This window comes from Rattus norvegicus, chromosome 5 (genome assembly GCF_021556685.1).
Source record: "Rattus norvegicus strain SHRSP/BbbUtx chromosome 5, alternate assembly SHRSP_T2T, whole genome shotgun sequence".
Taxonomy (NCBI): domain Eukaryota; kingdom Metazoa; phylum Chordata; class Mammalia; order Rodentia; family Muridae; genus Rattus; species Rattus norvegicus.
In genome coordinates, this window is record NC_141538.1 from 111,862,537 (window position 1) to 111,872,749 (window position 10,213).

Below are 10,213 nucleotides of genomic sequence, written 5' to 3' on the forward strand. Positions count from 1 at the left end.
GGCACCCATCTCTAAAACCAGGCTCCTCCTCTTTTTGGAAAATTACTTTTCACAGCTCCCCAACCCCCAAGTCTTTTGTTTTGAAACTAGTGCCAGACTTAGGTGTTTCCAACAATTAATCCTAGTGGCAGGAGCAGAGAAGTGGAGGGTTGGGGGAGAACAAGAAGATCAGTGGTAATTATTGGGAAATAAAAATAAATTGCCCAATTAATTTATTGATTAACAGTAACACAAACTTAATAAAGCTTGCCTAGAAGAAATCCTTAGAGATATACCTTAGTGAATAAGAATATACGGAGTTTGCAAAATAATTATTTTAATGTAAATTGTTCTTTTCTCTGTCTTTGAGGCAAGTTCTCATGGAGCCCAAGTGGGACTTGAACCCCAGTTCTTCCTGCCTCCACCTCCCAATTTCTTCAACTTCAGGTTGGGGCCACTGGTCCTGACTAAATTGCCCATAAAAGTTTTGACTTAATTTGTGTGTGTGTGTGTGTGTGTGTGTGTGTGTGTGGTGTGTATTCCCATGGTCATTTGCATTTGCCCATGCATGTGAATGCATTCAAAGGCCAGAAGAGGGGAGCTGATCCCCCAGAATTGGAGTTACAGGTGGTTGTGAGTGTGCTTTCCCCCAATTATGTGTTCCAGGAAACAGACCTCAGGTCCTCTACAAAACAGTACTCTTCTTACTTGCCAAGCCATCTGTCTAGCCCCAACTTGTGTCTCTAAAGGGCATATGTAATTCTTATTTTCAAACATCTCCTCTTGCATTGTTCACATTTTATTTACATCTATTTTTAAATAATTGAGAGTGAACCTGGGAAATGGATGGATGTTATTAACTGCAAGCATAAACATAAGCAAGAAAGACTTGTTATTAGCAAAGGTCTCCATTTTCTTGAAACCCACTTAGGCAAGATACAAAATATTTTTCTCAATCCAAAGTCTCCCAAAGGAAAAACTATAAGGAAATCTTTGGAACACAAACCATTAGCTGACTCTGCAAGTGATCTTTTATTCAAAATTAATTTTTTTAAATTCATATTACATTCCAATCACAGAGCCCTCTCTCCTTTCTTTCCAGTCTCACCCTTGCAGACCCTTCCCCTCATTACTCTTTTCCCTTCTCCTTAGAGAAGGGGAAATCCCCCTCCCTTAGGTTCCACTGAACATGTAGTCCCCATAGGACTAAGCACCTTCTCTCCTACTGAGGCCCAACCAGGCAGTCCAGGTAGGGGAAAGGGATCCAATGGCAGGGAACAGAATCTGAGACAGCCCCAGCTCCAATTGTTAGGTGATCCATATGAAGGCCAAATGTGTGGGGGACCTAGGTCCAGCTCTTGTATTCTCTTTTGGTTCATGGTTCAGCCTCTGTGAGCCCCCGTGGGCCCAGATTAGTTGATTCTATAGGTCTTCTTGTGGTGTCCTTGACTCCTCTGGCTTGCTCAATCCTGTCTCCCACTCTTCCACAAAATTCCCAGAGCTCTGCCTGATGTTTGGCTGTGGTCTCTGCATCTGTTTCCATCAGCTGCTGGATGAAGCCTCTTGGGAGACAGTTATGGTAGGCTGCTGTCTGCAAGCATAGCAGAATACCATTAGTAGTGTCAGAGGTTGGCTCTCTCCCATGGGATGGCTCTCAAGTTGAGCCTGTCATTAGTTGGCCAGTTCTCTCAATCTCTGCTCCATCTTTATCCCTACCCATCTCTTAGGTAGGCCAAATTTGAGTTGAAGGTTTCGTGGGAGGGTTGCTGTCCCCCTCCCTCCATTGGAAGTCCTGCATGACTACAGGAGGTGGCTACTTTAGTTTCCATATTCGCCCCTGGTAGGAATCTCAGTTAGAGTCACCCCCATAGACTCCCCATAGCCTTCCCCATCCTAGGACTCCAGCTTGTCCCAGAGATGTCCCCCAACCGATTTCCATTCTCACTCCTCATCTTCTCCCTGCCCCTCCCTCTCCACTCGATCACCACCTCCATCCCCTCTCTCCGTCCACCTCTGATGACTATTTAGTTGTTTCCCCCTTGGGTGAGATTCCCACATCTTCCCTTGCATCCTCCTTATTACCCAGTTCCTTTGGGTCTGTGGATTGTAGCAGCTTATCCTGCACATTGTGGCTAATGTTCAATTATGAGTAAGTACTTACATACCTTTCTGAGTTCTGTGTTACCTCACTCAATGATGATATTCTCAAGTTCCATCAGTGATTTTTGTTGTTCACTTGGAAAACTTTTTTTGAACTCTCCTGGAAAATACTCTCTTTGATGAGTTCATTTTGTTGGATCTCCATTCTCAGTCCTTTAAATCTAGAACCTTGGGTACTAAGAGAGAGAAAACAGCCAGGTGTGGTTGTACAGGTCTTTAAGCGCTGCACTCCAGAGACAGGGAAGGCAGACCTCCGTGAGTTCAAGACCAGCCTGTCCGTTATAGTGAGTTCCAGGACAGCCAGAGCTAGGGGGGAAGAAAGAGAAGAAAATAAGGGGAAGGAATGGGAATTCCTGGGAGAATAGTAATATATATATATATATATATATATAAATATATATATATATATATATGGTAGACAAAAGAGAACAATGAATTTAGAATTTGTATCAAATAATTTTAAATTTCATTAAAAAAAAGGAAACCTCAGTGAGTGTGTGAGACTTAAGGATGCACCTGGCGATGTTAACGCAGTTGCAGATTATTAAGACTTATGACCTCACTCCACATTGACATCTCGTGATGGTGAGCACGGTAAGCTTAGTGGTATTGATTTTGCAAGAATCATACATCTGAATGCAAATTGAAAGTTTTCTATGAGGGAAAAGTGACATTATTGAGCCCAAAGAAAAAGCAAAGATACATTAAAACAGATAATCACTTCTTTAACCAAACAAACACAACTACAATCCTGTGAAATTCTTTTTCCTACACAAAGCACAAGGCTTATTCAATAATACCTATATTGTGATATTACAACAACTTTGAAAAGAAGCTATTTAATACCTGTGTTTTATTTTCTCTTCATACTAACATGACTGGTGATATTTAAGGCACGTCTCTATCAATGGCAGGGAGAAACAGGGCAAACTAGTTTCTTTGACATATATCAAGGGCTACATTATGATCAATAAAAGCAAATCAAGTCTGGGACATATATAGGCTAGGTATTAAGTCAATAATTTACTGTCTATAAATCTCTCGCCAACAGGGGAATGTTGAGTCATGAGAGAACTTCGGTGACTAATGGAATAGTGTGGTTAATCCCAAAGCGACCTTGTTTGTCTCCAAGTAAGGACAGAACCAGTTTGTAAGGCTGTAAAGACAGAGGGCATGCTGCCTCTGGGGAGCTCAGTGCTCAGCCCCTGGGAAAGCACTTGTTGGCATGCTGTTATGTTTCCTCCACCCACATTAGCCAGCAGCGTTCCTTGAGTCCTATTCAAACTGATGCCAGTGCTCATGCGCTGGGTTTCCCGAACAATTTTCTTAACCACTCTAGATTACACTTGTCACTTTAATAAAATTAAAAGAACAAAGACCAACTCCCACAGTTGTGATGATTTAATGATACGAAGTGTGAAAACACACTGCCTAGTAAAACGTCAGCCTGTTGAGGCAGACATTATAATTTGGCTAACTCAACATGAATTCTCAACTTTCTCCTTCCTCGTCTTACTCTCATTCAGTGACTACAAAAGTGAATATTTAATTTCCAAGGGCTTTTGTTTTCTGCAGCTTGCAGTGGCTGTTTGGCATAGTCTGACATGTTAGATACATATTTACTGGGGTCATCTAGAAATACTTTTGCCCTCTTGGTGAAATAACAAACATAACTGTTCCTACTGCTTTTCTGTTTGCCCTACTCCCATCATTTTGTCTGGATTATGATGTGATGTCTGAAGGAGTGGCGGCTATCTTGCAATTATGAAGCACTTGAATAAGAGGAAAGTGACTCTATATAAGATACAAGAGGAAAGGGAGAAACTGCCCCAGTATCTGATATCTACCTGGCCATATAGTGTTTGCATAGTGTTGTCCTTTTGTTTCTTTACTCACTACACAATTAGCTGCATAGTCTGCAGCTTGAAACTTGTCTGCCACTGCTCAGGATATTCTGCTTGTAAATGCAATCTGCCCTGACTATTTGTATGACCTGGAATGTCAGACACTTTGGAAATTTTGGGTTAGATGACCTGCTAGAAAGATAGAACTAGGAAGTATACTCGTACGGACTCAATTTTTCTAAAATTGAAATCAAAATGCAAAATCTAAAATCAAAAAGGAACCCAAGTACCTTTCCCTTTCTTTTCTTTCTTCTAATAACCCAGGCTGGCCTTAAACTTTTGACTTTCCTACCCCAGGCCTCCAGAATGTTAGGATTATAGGTATGGACCATCGTGCACAGCTTCTCTTTTTTCCTTTTTCCTTTTTTTTTTTTTTAAAGCAAGCAGAGTTCAACGTGTATTCATACTGGAGTATGAAAACATTCATTATGAAAGACTAACACTGCTTATTTAAGTCACTGATCACCCCAGTTTACTGCTGTAGCACCAGAAAAATTCTAACATTCTTTTGACAAGGTATGTTCAGAACCTGAATCACAATTTTAGGGGATGGTAGCATAATAGCAATGTTTGCAAATATATACTCTAAGCTTATATTTGATATGAGAAATGTTGAGAAGTTAAGTAGAGTCTAATCTATTAAGATAGGAGAGCAATCACACACACACACAAAACCAAACTTGATGAGGTGGATGGTTTTTCTTCTGTTTTTGCTAAAATAAAGCAATTACATGTGTTCACGAAATGGTCAGAGTTGGAGAAGGTCTGAAGATGTGTTGTCCCAATGATGGTGTCACTCAGCTGAGCAGGTCTCCCCACAGTGACAGCTCGGATGGTCCCACATCCCGTCACGTGCATTAAGCAAACATGACAAGCTTGAAGCTACTTTCAGTACAATTTCTTTGAATAAACCACATGTTCTATCTTCCCCTTGTCTTCGGTCTTAGCATGTTTAGTCTGTAATACACCAAGTGTTTAACTTGTCAAAGACATTTATACAGGAGTGTCACTTTACACCAGGTGACTGCAGTAGTAAGACAGGCTAGTGCCCAAAATAGGGCAGGAAAATTTTGAATCAAATAGACTTTTATTTAAGCTCCAGGCTTAGTCCTGAGCTGAGTGATTTGAGTAGTTACTTAATCATTTGCCTTTTTGTCATTTAGGATTTTATTTCAAACTTAGAAATGAATAGTTAAAAGTGACATTAAGTTGGTTCCTTTTTTTTTTGGACCAATTTTTTACTTGTATGTGGTGGATGACTAAAACTCCTGGTGCTTTCAGAATTGCTCCCTTTCCTTTCCTTTCCACATCTCCTGTGTTTATCTAATGTACCATGTGTCCTCATGGATAAAAACATTTATCCATGAATCGCAAGAATTGCCTTAACTTATTAAATTAGTCAGAGTTCTCTAAAGGAACAGAACTGATAGCCAATTTATATGTATGTACATATATATATATATGTATGTATGTGCATGTATGCATATATATTACATAATATATAATATATACTCTAATATATTGTATACTATATATAGCATATACAGGATATATATTTTTTCTCAATTAGTTTATGACATTGGAAATTCCAAGAAACAGGTTCTAATACCAGCAAAGGAACACGTTAGCAAGAGGATGTATGAACTTATCAGCGAGAGTGAGGGCAAGCAGATAAAAAGCAAAAGCTTCCTTCTTCTATGTGCTTTTACGTAGGCTGCCACCAGAAGGCGTGGCACAGATTTAGGGTGGGTCATCTCACTTCAAATGATCCAACCAAGAAAATTCCTCACAGGTGAGACTGGCTGTTTCCGTTTTAGTGGATTCCAGATTTAGACAAGTTGACAACCAAGATTATCCATCACACTTGTGTTTGTCTGGAAACACCCTTATTTCTCCATATATTTTAACAAATAACTTCTGTTGTTGTGATTTGGTTGTTAGTTACTTACTTTCAGGGTGTTAAATCTATGATCCAAGATTTCTGGTGAAGGGTTAAAATTTCTAAAAGTTAGTCATGAACAAAGTCCAGACATGCCTGAGAGAATTTGAGATAGGGCTCACTGGCCCGACTATCAACTCCCAAGGACACTGGCCATCTGGAGCCACCCCCTCCCCTTCCTTCACTCCCTGAGGATGGGTCATCCCCCTGCTGCAGTGAGATGAGTTGCCCTGCCCACATTGCTGAGATGCTAGATTACACGTATGCTTTGTTGATGTAACTCCGTGCCAAAAGTAACTGTGCACCCTTTGTATTAGCCAATTATGTGTATTCACACGAAACCCCTGGTTTTCCCTATATAAGCTCCTGCCTAGAGAGGCTCGGGGCTTGACTCAATCTCCTGTGTGAGATACGTGTCAGCCCGAGATCTCGTAAATAAAACTGCCTCTTGTTGATTACATCAAGACCGGCTTCTCGTGTTTCCTGGGGGTACCTCAACCCGTGACTGGAGCGAGAGTCTCCCCAAAATCTGGGGGTCTTTCATTGGGGGCTCGTCCGGGATAGGAGCGTAACCCCCGGAGATCCGAATGCCTCTTGGAGGTACGTTAGTGTGAGTGCTGGAAAGCGGCCGCTGTGTGAGTGTGAGAGTAGTGTGTGTGTGAATTAAGTCCTGTAGTCTGTGTTTTTCAGTACCGGTTTAAGGTCTTGGTGCACTGTCTGGGCAGAAGAAGATTCCCCACTCCGTTGTTTTTGAGTGCACTCGAGTGGATGGGCTTCCCACTCTGTTGTTTTTGAGTGTACTCGGGTGGATGGGCTTCCCACCCTGTTGTTGTTGAGTGCACTCGGGTGGATGGGCTTCCCACCCTGTTGTTTTTGAGTGCACTCGAGTGGATGGGCTTCCCACTCTGTGTTGTTTTTGAGTGCACTCGAGTGGATGGGCTTCCCACTCTGTGTTGTTTTTGAGCGCACTCGGGTGGATGGGCTTCCCACCCCGTTGTTTTTGAGTACACTCGGGTGGATGGGCTTCCCACTCTGTTGTTTTTGAGTGTACTCGGGTGGATGGGCTTCCCACCCTGTTGTTGTTGAGTGCACTCGGGTGGATGGGCTTCCCACCCTGTTGTTTTTGAGTGCACTCGAGTGGATGGGCTTCCCACTCTGTGTTGTTTTTGAGTGCACTCGAGTGGATGGGCTTCCCACTCTGTGTTGTTTTTGAGCGCACTCGGGTGGATGGGCTTCCCACCCCGTTGTTTTTGAGTACACTCGGGTGGATGGGCTTCCCACCCCGTTGTTTTTGAGTTCACTCGGGTGGATGGGCTTCCCACCCCGTCGTTTTTAAGTACACTTGAGTAGATGGGCTTCCTACCCCGTATTTAAGTGTGCTTGGATGGAAGGGCTTCCCACCCCGGACAGACGCCTGTGAGTAGGTACTGGGTTTCTACTTCGAATAGCTGTTTTCTTTTTGTTCTTTTTTTAGATAGTGGAAGTGAGGACGCCCCAGCTCTGGGAGACGTCCCACGAGCCGACTTTTGTCGGGAGGACCCGGCAGGTGACAGTCAAAGAGATCTGACTGTGACTTGACTTCGGAGGTCATGTTCGGCTGCCTATTTAAGTATAGGCATGGACAAGTGTGCTTAGATGTGTTAGTGTCTGTTGTCTGTATTCTGTTTCTGTGTTTGGTATCCCAGAAGCAGCTAAGGTTAAGCTGCAGTTTGGGCCAGGTACTGAAGGTACCAGGCATCTGTGGAAATTGGTTATAGGATGCTTTGTCTTGGTCTTGTTTGTCTGGTTTGTTTTCTGTGGTATTGTCGAGTGTCTTTTTGGCTTTTGTTTCGTTTTTGAATTTGGACTGACGACTGTGTTTGAAATCTTGGACTGACTGTGTTTGAAATCATGAAACTGTTTGCTTTGTTCGTCATAGAGTTTTACTTGGTCCTCCTGGTGCTTAAGTTAAAAGTTAAAAATAATTTGCTTGAGAGAAATTGTTTTCTGCCGGGGAGTTTTATCTTTCTCTCTTGAGCCTCCTCCCCAAGGAGAGCTGCCCCTCTCTTTACTCCCATTGTCCAGCCCAGCTGCTGTTAACCGTTGTGTATGAAGGACTCCAGGTTAGCGAGTGATCCGTCTGAAGCAGGCATTAACAAGAACCTGAAAGCTTTACCTTAGATCCTGAAGAAAAATTCTCCCTGTGGCTTAAACATTCACAGCTTCTAAGGAAGGGACAACACAGAGTAGGAAAATGTAGGGGCTGAGGGTGGCAAGCATGCAGGCCTACTAGCAAGCTACAGGCTGCGCGTGGGCAACAGCGCAGCTCTGGCCAAGTCAGCGCAAGAGGAGTTTCAAGGTAAGGAGGCTGGCTGGGGTTGGCACTTTGACAACAAAGATAGCATAGAGTTAGTGGTTGTATTTTGGCCCTAAAAAAAAAAAATTCCAGTTGCTGCCTTCAGTGGCCAGACCTTCAACACTTGCTCACAAAAGGAGAGTGTTCATTAAGAGAAGTTCTTTAAGGGAGCCTGCCTTATCTGCTGGCCCTATTCCAAGAGAGGAGTTGATCTCCAACACTAAGTAACCTTCCCTGTTAGTCATCATTGACATGGAGAGTGCCTTTGATCCTATCCCCACAGCAGCCAGTTCCTGCCCCTGTGGTCAAAATGCCCCAGGTTGGGGGGCAGAGAAGCCCCTAAAATAGTTTTAAAGAATCTGCAACAAACTGTGAAGAACTTTGTTTTGCCAGTCAAAATTTAGAATTCAGTCTTTGGCTGTGGCCAAGGTCAGGATTAATGTTTTCTTTTCCATGGGCCTTTAACCCAGTGAGACAGCTTGGTAAAGGACTACTACTACAGTCCTGATAGCCCCAGGTGAACTGGTTACAATTCTTTTGTCAGCCACTTAGTATCTAACACCCAGGTTCTAACGTCTCTCCATCCTTTTGTTATTGTTACTGGAAGCCTAGTGCCATTTAGAGGATGGGTCTCTTGAGCGATAAAGCCACTGAGCTGGCACTAAAGGAAGGTACTCCTTAAGGGAAAATCTAAGTCCAGAGAGATAGTCGATAACAGATCAGCTGCCTCTCTGCTTGCCTTTCTGTTTCACAGGAACAAAGCTTGTGCTTATTTCTACAACGGCCTTTTTGTCCCAAGAAGGCCTCCTGGTTTAGCTGTGTGACTAAATGCTATTTGTCCTCTTCAGTGGACCTCTATTCTCAAGATTCCCTTGTTTTCTCACCATCCCATTTGAGATGCTTGTTAGTAACTGTTACAGGTCTTCTATATCACCGAGGAAAGACAGAATCCTACTAGAGGCCAGACACAGATGGAAGGCCCTCACTTCTGCCTGTTGACTTCAAAACGCCTAAAGGTAGGGAGTGCCAGGTCTGCCGCCAGGCTCCAAGGGTGGGTCTCAGAGGGGCTAGAAAATGCCCCACCAATTTGGCTAAAGTAAGAAAAAAATATAAAGAAAAAGTTACAGAAACTTGAAGGGTTAAGCTAAGTCACTGAGAGAGTTGTTGTAAGTTGCAGAGAAAATAAGGTTGATATATGGTTCAGGGTCAGTGCACAAAAGTAGACAGCAACTAATAGCTGTAGAAGAAGATACAGACAGAGAGACTGAGGAAGAGAAAGAGACAAGAGAGGAACATATACTGGCCACAGTAGTTAGGGAACCTAGGAAGATAGTACCTGGCAACAGAAGAGAATTCCTGGCTAAAGATCGGTGTGCCTAAAACGAAGAAAAAGGACACTGGGTCAGGGACTGCCCAAGAAAGAACAAGAGGGGACACTGGAGAGCTTCTTGGTCCTAGAGTGCTGGCTATGTACAGAGATAGAAGGGAAGTGTGGATACAGGGACCCAATGCTCTGTGCTCCTATGCCCCCACCCCCCAGTGGGTCAATATCCAAAGACCTTGAGTACAAGGGGCTACTGGCAACGAACAATACTTATGGACTGCCCGAAGAACAGTGGACCTTGGCGTGGGCCGGGTAACCCACCCACTAGTTCATGGTCATCCCTGACTGCCCCTATCCCTTGCTCATTAGAAAATTGCTCTCCAAAATGGCTTGTGTGGGCTAAAATGGCTGGGTGAGGCCATGTGTATGCATATCTACAGACTGTGTATGTGGAGCTTAAGACCTGTCTCAGTGCACCAGTACCTGATGCTGGGAGATGTGTGTGTGTGGCTTAGTGCCGTTCTGCCTGGAACACATCATTCCTGCCAGCCGGGCTCTGACAATTATCACCC